Below are 9,717 nucleotides of genomic sequence, written 5' to 3' on the forward strand. Positions count from 1 at the left end.
TGATGTGGCAGAATAGGAAGGAAGAGGAACCAGGCCCAGGGAGAAAGGAGATGGCCCCAGGAGTAAAGGGAAACACGTTTTAATAGATGGAATGGGGCTAGATTATTCAAACCCTTGAAAGGCAGGCAGGTGAAGTTTCTATTTATTTGACATAGTAGATGGTAAGGAGCCTCAGAAGATGTTTAAGCAGGGGAGTAATACAAAATACCATCAATCCTTATTATTCATGGGTTCTGTATTTGCAAATTCGCCTACTTGCTAAAAAGTACTTGTAACCCCCAAATCAATTTCCACAGTCATTTGTGGTCATGTGCAGAGCAGCAAAAAATTTAAGTCACCTGTTGTGAACATTCCCAGCTTGGGCTGAGCGAGGTGGCACTCTGCTTTCCTGTTTCAGCTCTCATACTGTGAACAGGTGTCCTTTTGTGGTCTAAATGGTGCCACATTTTTTGCATTTGTATGCTTTTCGTTGGTGATTTTCCTGCTTTTGTTTGTTTCTTTGTTCATTTCATTTGGCTGTTTAGCTATCTAGTGTTCCTAAGTGCAAGAAGGCTGTGATGTACCTTGTGGAGAAAATACATGTGTCGGAGAACCTTTATTCAGGCAGGAGCTATAGTGCTATTGGCTGTGAGTTCAATGTTAATGAATCAACAATATATATTAACTCAGGTGTCTTTAAACAGAGACACACATATTGTATTGATCAGTTGATAAAAATGTTGTGACCAGAGGCTTTCAGGAACCTAACCCTGTATGTCACCTAGGAGCAATGGTTCAATATTCACCAGTTCAGTGTTTGAGACTACTTTATAAAACTTAACTAGCTTGAATAACAAGAATCAACTGTAGCAGTGTTTGGGAACTGGATGGAGGCCACAAGACCATCAAGAGGAAACACCTCTTGAGAGCACGTGCACTAGAGCCAGTTTCTGGGTTGGCATCCCTGCTCTGCCACTTGTTAGCTGTGTGGCCTTGGGCAAGTCGTTTAGCCTCTCTGTGCCATGGTTTCTCATCTGTAAAACTTTGTTATGGGGTGGGTAGGAGAATCTCAAGATGTCAATATTTGTAAAATATTTAGAACACTACCTGGGACATCATGAACACTCTTTGCATGTTTCGTGTTTGTTAAATAAATGAAGAAAGGAACAAAAGAAAGAGAAACCAACTTATTTCACAGGTGAGGAAACTGAGTCGGGGATAGGAAGAACTTGCCACAGCTGGATTATTAGCAGAGCTGCTGGGGTCTTTCCAACGATGGCGTGGGATGAGGCTGGCCCCGGAGAACCCGTTCCCAGACTGTTGTGATGACACTCTGATGCAGAGACGCAAGGGGGAGGTGGCCGCAGCAGGCACAGGAGCAAACCCACAGTGTGACCCAGGGACCCACCAAGTCCCCATCATGGGAGCCACTCCCCATCATCCCTCTGCCCACAAACCCCCACGTGCCACTTCAAGCCACAGGCCAGATGGATTCTAGAGAGCTCTAAAGGTACGCCTCTCTATCTCGCCCTTTAAGAATTACTAGGGATCTCCAGGCTGTGCCGCGGAGGAGCAAGAAATACTACCAAGCTCGGCCAGAAACCTAATGAGAAACCGAACATGGCCAGACAGAAGTTTAACAAGAAATACTGGCCCGGGCTCCTGAGAAGAACAGCGGGCACGGCGGCCGAGCAGGTGGCCTGCCATCTCCCCCGACCCCGCGAATCGATCGTGCGCAAGGCTACCTAGTGCGGGGAAGTAGATAAAGGCAAGATATACGACAGGAGGGGCCCAGGGCTGATGAAAGGGGAAGAGAAGGCAGCTTAAATCAAGGGGCAAGTGCTGCGAGAGAGGGGAGATAACAGGATTTGTGTTTATTGTTAACAAGGAGAATCGGCTGAGGTGCTGGGGCCGTGAGATGGGTGCGCACTCGGAGAGGAGGGCGGGGAGGGGCCAGAGGGAGAGAGCCTGGTGCCCCCAGTGAATCACGGAAGCTCTGGGGGGCAGGCAGGGAACCCGAGCCAGAAACAAGTGCCTGAAAGGGCAAAATCCCTCCTGGTCCATTTGGTTATGTCCATAACTGCCTTTCACCTTCTGCCCTTTGTTTCCACACTTTGCTGGGCATCTAAAAGATATCCACACTTTTAGAGCACTCTAAAAGATATCCACAACTGCCACCTCCACCCACCATGGGCTCCATCAGGATAGAATTCAAAGCCCACGTTGGAACCATACACACAACAGCAAACGCTTACTGGGAACTTCCTCTGTGCCTGTGGCTGAGCGAAGAGCCTCCCGTGTCTTATTCCAGCCAACATTCACTCCAGGACTGAGGCCCTGGGGTTGTTCCCATTGTACAGAGGAGGAAACTGAGGCTCACAGAGGCTAAGGAACTGACCCAGCGCCATAAAGTGGCACTGGAATTCCAGCCCAGGCAGTCTGGCTCCAGAGGCCACCTGGATTCTAGACTGACTCGGTTGCCATCCCTATTATCCACATCTAAAGGGAGATTGTGGGGCTGCATCACATCCTCCCGGTGTCTCTGTGGCAGACGGTTCCATGCACACTGGCCGTGTCCCATCTCAAGGACAAGCCAGGGAATCGCTCCACTGTTTTGCCAATGGGTCTTCCCCAAACTGCAGAAACAGCTCAGCTCTCCAGCAGGTGCAGCCAGGAAGCAGGGGGAGTTCCCCCTCCACCGGGGGGTGGGGTGGACAGGCGTTGGGGGGTGAATGCTGCCCCAGTCCCTCAGAGGGACATTTCTGAGGCATTCTCAGCACACCTCCTCGGAGGGTGTCTCACAGGGTGGAGCCCTGTTGCCCGGAGAGACACCAGCTCCCTACAGCCCGCCATGCTGGCTCCTCCTCCTTCCCACTTCCCCGCCCCCTCGCTCCTGCTTCCTGCACCTCCTTCCAACGAGACCTCAGCATCCAAACCCTCATCTTGGGCTCTGCTTTGTGAGGGGAACCCAGACTGAGACAGGACTCCATCTACCTTAAATACATGACAATACAACAGCAGGACTGGCTAAGCCAAGACATAGGTTGAGGAGGTATATAAGGAAGGGTATTCCCCTTAATCTCTTATTCTTCCGCAGCCCAGAAAATAAGAACTTTGGCCAATACCTTTTCCCCACCCAGAGAAGTGCTGGGGGAAATACTTCTTTCTTTTCACTCTTGACTTTTCGCCCAACCTGCTGGTGACAGCTTGGCTTCCGAGAGCCACAATGTCTAATGGGTGGCACTGTCCATCCTCCAAAGCAAGAAACCACCCCCATGGTCAACGGGTCACTCTTGCTCACTTGGGCAGCCTGGGCCGCAGCTCCGGGGGCTCACCCTGACTTCCTGGTGTCCATGTAGGAAGCCCCCTAAGGCGCATCTTCATGGGCAGAGGCCTGGCATCCTCAGCTTCTCAGCTGGGACACAGTGATAAATCCCGTGTAGGGGTGAGTGGTGGGAATGAACCCTCTGAAATGTAAAGAAAGAACTTTGAAACAGGAAAGAGGGTTTTCCTAGCCTGGGAACTCCTGCAGAGTTTCCATCAAGGCCCCAGACGGCTACATCATAGATCTTGTGACTCATGGTGACAACGGTCAGCTCTCATGGTTGGGACAATAGACAGGGGTCTGAGTTGAGGCTGAATCCCCCTCCCCAGAGCTCTTCTGCCCCTTGGCCTCCCTCCACCCACTGTCAATGCCTCCCTGCTCCCCCATTCTGCCCAGGAAGGTGACCTCAGTCTGCACTTGGCCACTGTGGTGTCTGCACCAAGCGGGGAAGTACACGGAAGGGCAGGTTCTTGGCCCAGTGGGGACAGTTGCCCACACACAGCTGCAGGCCCCCTGTGCCCTTGGGCCTCCAACCAATGTATCAGACACTTCAGCTTAGCTTTCACCACTGTGCATCCATCAGTTATTGCACGCACATGCATGTTCCTACCAAGTCCTCCCAGAAGGAGACGAAAGGAAAGGCTCTTCTCCCCTGCAATGACCAAGGCACAGATCTCTTCCTGCATTAGAAAACAAAGTTCAGAGAGCCAGATTTGAGAAGATGTGAAATTGAGAACCATCTTAGGAACACACGATCTCGTTATTCAGCGCCATGTGGAGGCTCGTACAAGTCGTTAACATTTATAACTATTAACAACTTGTCTTGAAAGTACACAGAGAGCAAAAGGGTCTTGAAAAATTCTTAAGACTTTAGAAATGGTTGCCACGTCCTGTAAAAAATAACTTCCGAAGAAAATCATGGCATTTGGATTGATGACCTTACCTGATGGTGGACTGCCCTTGGAATGATGTCGCAATGCACATCTGTGTGTTCCCGACAGAAAAACAAACCAGAGGTGGGTCATTGGTGCTTTTCTCTTCTCCCTCCAGATTGATGGAGGGGAAGGTCTGTGACTCCCATAGATTCTTTATCTCCAACAAAAAGACGAGGAGTCTAGTTCTGTAAAGAAGTGATTTTGATTTGGTGATTAGGGAAGGTAATCTCTTGAGAAGGTGGCAAAAATGCTGAAGAACTGAGACCCAAGGTTAAGACGTCCCGCCGTCAAGGGCAGGAAGCAGAGCATTCTAGGCAGAGGCGATATCACATGCAAAGGCCCTGGGCAGGCGTGAGTTTGGCGTATGTGAGACACCCAAGGGAGTCAGTAGAACCGGAACAGAGAGCAAGTAGGTGGAGAGTCCTCTCCACCCAAGGGTTTCTGGAGCGTGTATTTTAGTCTTCTGGTGATGGGAGCCAATAAAACTTTTCAAGCAGGAGAATGAGCTTTCAAAAAGCTGGAAGATCAGGATTTAAGATCTGTCCCTGTTGGTGCTAACATCTCCTTCTGCTGCTCAGTGGAGGCGTAACTGCAAAGCTTTGACCCCATCACCAGGCTGTAGCTTAGCACAGATGAATTTGCTTTTAAACCTCTCATAAAATCGCCTGTACTCTATAAATAATCCGATTCCCTTGGTCCAACAGAATCAGAAAGAAAAAAATGTTTAAAGCCAAAAATAAAGTTTTTGTTTTACTTGCTCACACCCGAGAGACAGAGTTCAGAACTAGACTTCCTGGTCTGAGCCTGAGAGGCATGCTGTCTGCTGCCAGCACAGAGTGGGAAAAAGAGAAAAGGTGTTCAGAGTTGGCTGTCTATAGGGGGACTTCACTGTTTGCTGAAACTGCCAAAGAAATCACCCATATTTGGCAACTGTAATGCTGTTTGGGTAATGCCTGACACTCTGGGGGCCTGTGTTCCCCCACCCTCCAAAGCCCAGTTTGCCCTTACATGCCCAGCTAAGTGGATAACATGAAAAAGCCCAATGACATCAAGTGTTGGCAGGGATGTGGAGGAACTGGAGTGCTCATTTATTATGGGTGGGAATACAAAATGCTATAGTCATTTTGGAAACCATTTAGCAATTTCTTAAAAAGTTAAATATATACTTGTCATGTGACCAATTAATCCCACTCCAAGAAATTTATCTAAAAGAAATGAAAACATAGATTCTCAAAAAAGTCTTGTGCAAGAACGTTCATAGCAGCTTGTATTCATGATAGGCAAAACCCGGAAATACCTCAGGTACCTGTCCATCCACAGGAGAATAAATAAACACACTATGATATATTCATATTCTACTGCAATAGAAATGAGCTATTGACACATGCTACAGCATGGATACATCTCAGAAGCATTCTGCTGAGTGAGGGAAGCCAAATGCAAAAGGGCACTTACTGTATGACTCCATTTACAAGTGCTAGAATAGAAAAAACTAACCTATAGTGATAGAAATCAGATAAGGGGTTGCTTCTGGGGTTGGAGGGGTTGCCTGAGAAAGGCACAAGTGAATTTTCTGGGGTGGTGGACATGCTCTCTCTCGATGGGTATGTGGGTTACACAAGTGTATGCCTCTATCAAATTGATCTAACTATATGCTTAAAGATCAAGATTTCACTAAATGTAAAATACATCTCATTTTTAAAGACGTAAAGATAAATAAAATTCACTTACTTTTGGCAGTCTTCTCTACCTCCTCCAAACTAGATTAGGGGGTCTTCTTGGCCTGGAAGCTCCCAGAAGCAGACCCAGAGATGAATATTTGCACGCAGGTGATTTGTTTGGTAGGAGAGAAGAGAAGTGAGACAGGGAAGGGATATGTTATCAAGCAGGTTACCACCGCGGGCAACAGGGCTCAATCCTGTCACTCAAATGACACAGGGTGTCACCCAGAGGGGAGGGAGCTAGGGTATCTATACACCAGCTTCTATTAGTCATTGGTTGGGGTGTAATTCACCAGCTCTTTTAGCTGACCAGAGCATGGGTAGCGCAGGTCCAATGGCCAGAGAGAGCCTCTCCCCACCCCAGGGAAAGAAATGCAGGGCAAGGGACTGTGGGCAGGGCTCCAACAACGTCTGCTGCATGCCTCGTCTTGTTTGCTCCCATAGCCTCCTGCATGCATATTTATCCCACAGTAGTAGAAAGAATGATTAAAAGCTCAGGTGATGGAATGAGGCAGACTTGACCTCAAATTCCAGCTCTGTCACTTTCTACATGACAACTTGAGCAAATGGTTGTTCTTCTATAAAACAGGGGTCTTGCATTGTTGAGGGGATTCAATGAGTTCTTCCCTGTTCCGTGCTCACCACAGCACCAGGCACATCATAGGAACTCCAATAAACAATAACAGCAATGAGCAGTATTGTTACTATCTCATTCATTCTGTTTGCCCCCAAAAGTCCAAATTAATGTTTTTCCAATTTCTCTCTTCAATTATTTTTAAGATTTAATTGTTGAAAGAGAATAATGTACATAGTTCAAAATCCCAAAGATATTAAAGAATCAACTGTGAAAAGTCTCCCTCCTTTTACAGTAGCCACCCAGGGGCCCTCGTCACAAGTAACCAAGATGATCAGCATATTTGGGTATATTTCCCAAAGATATTTTCATACAGCATTCTGACATATATTTTGGGCTTGCTTCTGTTTTTCTATGGCTGAATCCAGTACAGGATGGAGTTTGATTTGGCATAACTAATATATGCATTTTTAGCTTTCTATTTTGAAATAATTTTATTTATTTATTTATTTATTTTTATTTTTATTTTATTTATTTATTTATTTATTTATTTATTTATTTATTTATTTTTGAAATATACATGAAGCTTCATTTTTGTTTGGGGTTCTTTACTTCCCATTCTGAAAAGTTACTTCTGAGGAACTGAAACCCCAGAAGGTAACCACAACAAAAACATATTAAGTGGTTTGGTTTTTTTTTTTTGAAAATGATGATTCAAAGGCAGACTTGTAGACTTGTATCTCTTCAAGAGATAGAAGGCAAATGCAGCCCCTGAAGGGAATTGTTCTAATTATTGCCTAAAAAAGTAAAGTTATACAACTACATTCAAGGACATAAGGCAAAGCACTACTTTAAAACTAGAGTGGCTGAACAGTTAGGTGAAAAACATAGCTGAAATAGGAAAGGGAGATGGACTTAAGAATAATTTGAATTGAGACAATAATCCATCAGTCCTAGATGCTTCTGTTAACTGAATATCTTGAATCACATTGTTTCCTTTTTTACCTTCCACAATGTCTTCACTGAAATCTCAAAGCAGCATTCTCACAGAACTAAATAAAATTATCATTTTGTTAGGATTCAAAATTTCAATCCAGTAGCCATCAGGATCTTGATAAATGCCAAGCCTTTCATTTTACCATCATCAGGTTTCTTCACAAACTTGACTCCCAGTTCTTCACGTCTTATACAAGCACCGTGAACATCGGGAACAGCAATTCCAATGTGACCAAATCCCCGAGAGTCTGAATTGCCACTGTGGTAACCCTGCATCTCATCATCTTCAGTGCCCCAATTGTGTGTCAGTTCAAGCATAGCTTTTCTGGAGAATGCCCATGCTACTCTTTCCTCTTTATCTTTTGGGATGTCATTTTTATCCTCATAAGCCAAGGAATAGAGTGAAAATTTCATAGTGGGAAAAATCTAATTTTTGGAGTAGTGTCATTCCAAGAATTCTAGGATAAAAATCCAGTGACTACTTAGGATCCTTAATTCGCAGCATGGTCTGCTGCAAGAGAAAATCCTTGGTGCTGGGGTCCGGGTCGGAGCAGCAGCCAAGGGCGGCCTCGTCGGTGGGTCTGCTGGACGTGGGCTGCAGCTCTGCCATGGCTGCGCCTCTGTATCGCGGACGACGGTCCCCGGGGACGCAGCAGCCACCCACACTCTGCAGGCCGCGAAGCTCCCTTTTCTGAAATCATTTTAGATTTACAGAAGAGCTGCAAAGATAAAACAGAGAGTTCTGGTATATCCTTCACCCAGCACCCCCCAGTGTTAATATCGTACATGACCATGGTACACTGATCAAAACTAAGAACCTGACATGGGTGCCGTACTATTAATTATACTACAGATTTTATTTGGATTTCACCCGTTTTTTCACTAAAGCGGATCCACCCCAAGAAAGCATGTTGCATTTAGTTGTCATGTCTCCTAACTCTCCTCCAGTCTGTGACAGTTTCTCACCTTCCCTTGTTTTCGTGATCTTAACACTTGTGAAGGATCCTATGCAGTTATTTTAAATTTAATGAATCTAGGGAGTTCCCTCGTGGCCTAGTGGTTAGGATTCAGCGCTGCCACTGCCGTAGCCCAGGTTCGACCCTTGGTCGGGGATCTGAGATCCTACAAGCCGTGTGGCATGGCCAAAAAAACCAAAATTTAGTGAATCTACATGTCTTGGTGTCCCTGAAGGTCACCAGGACACCTTGATATTCCACATTTAGAACTGCTAGTGCAGGGAGAGGGCACTGAGCACTTCATTGCTGTCACGGACATGGGAAGGCTAGAAATTCAGATCTCCACCATCGCTGTGTGACGCTGGACAAGTAGCACTCCCTCTCTGGGCTTCAGACTCCCCTTCATTACAATAAAGCAGTGAAACCATATTGGCATGTCTGAAATTGTGTAGTCAAAGCAGTCTACAGACTCTAAGACCTCTTAGAGATCCCAATGTATGTTAGCACACTAGAGGCACTGAAAAGTACTGCAGCAAAGACACCTCCTTTAACGTAGTTTGACCCAGAATTGGTGAAACTATGTATTTGACTGGAGGAGTAAAATTGTTCCTATTCCACCTACCTGCAGAGAAGACCCTTTGGGACATATGGACTTGGTGATACAAAAGACCTGTGAATGGAGCTTCAGTTTGATGGGGATACAGGAGCAAGCACACTGCCCAGAAAAGGCTGACCATGAAGCCGGAACTGGGGGGAAAGTTTGGAAGGAGGGACACAAAGGGTAAGGCTGAGCAAAGAAGAGGAGGCAGACTTCCCCTTGGCTTCCCATCCCTTCAGAGCCAGCCCAGACCCTGGGCATTGAAGGATCCACATAGAGATGTATATGGCACCTCCTAGGAACAAAACTTGGAAATATCCATCAAAATTGGCAATGCCCTTGGCATTGAACTCAGTGATGACACGTCCCAATCCATGCACACCTGAGAACAGAGGTGTTTGTGCAGGCTAATCTCTGCCTCATTGGTTGAGGCTGAAAAAGAAGGGGAAAGCGTAAGTGTGTATTTATGCATGTGTGTGTGTACACCACGTATTACACAGCCCAACTCAAGAAGGATAGTGTGACCCTGGGAATGGTGCTTGTTTCCAGATGGAGGAACTGAGTAATCTGGAGACAGAAGTGGGAGAAACTGACTTTTCACTGGCTACCCCTCTGCACCTTGAGTTTTATACC

The 9,717-nt window shown here is 46.3% G+C and overlaps 1 pseudogene; it reads right to left on the reverse strand.

The window, feature by feature from the left end:
- Positions 1-7,564: 7,564 nt before the first annotated feature.
- LOC132348082 (lactoylglutathione lyase-like) lies at positions 7,565-8,140 on the reverse strand (annotated as a pseudogene).
- Between the last annotated feature and the right edge of the window lie 1,577 nt (positions 8,141-9,717).

Source organism: Balaenoptera ricei, chromosome 14, assembly GCF_028023285.1.
Source record: "Balaenoptera ricei isolate mBalRic1 chromosome 14, mBalRic1.hap2, whole genome shotgun sequence".
Lineage (NCBI taxonomy): Eukaryota > Metazoa > Chordata > Mammalia > Artiodactyla > Balaenopteridae > Balaenoptera > Balaenoptera ricei.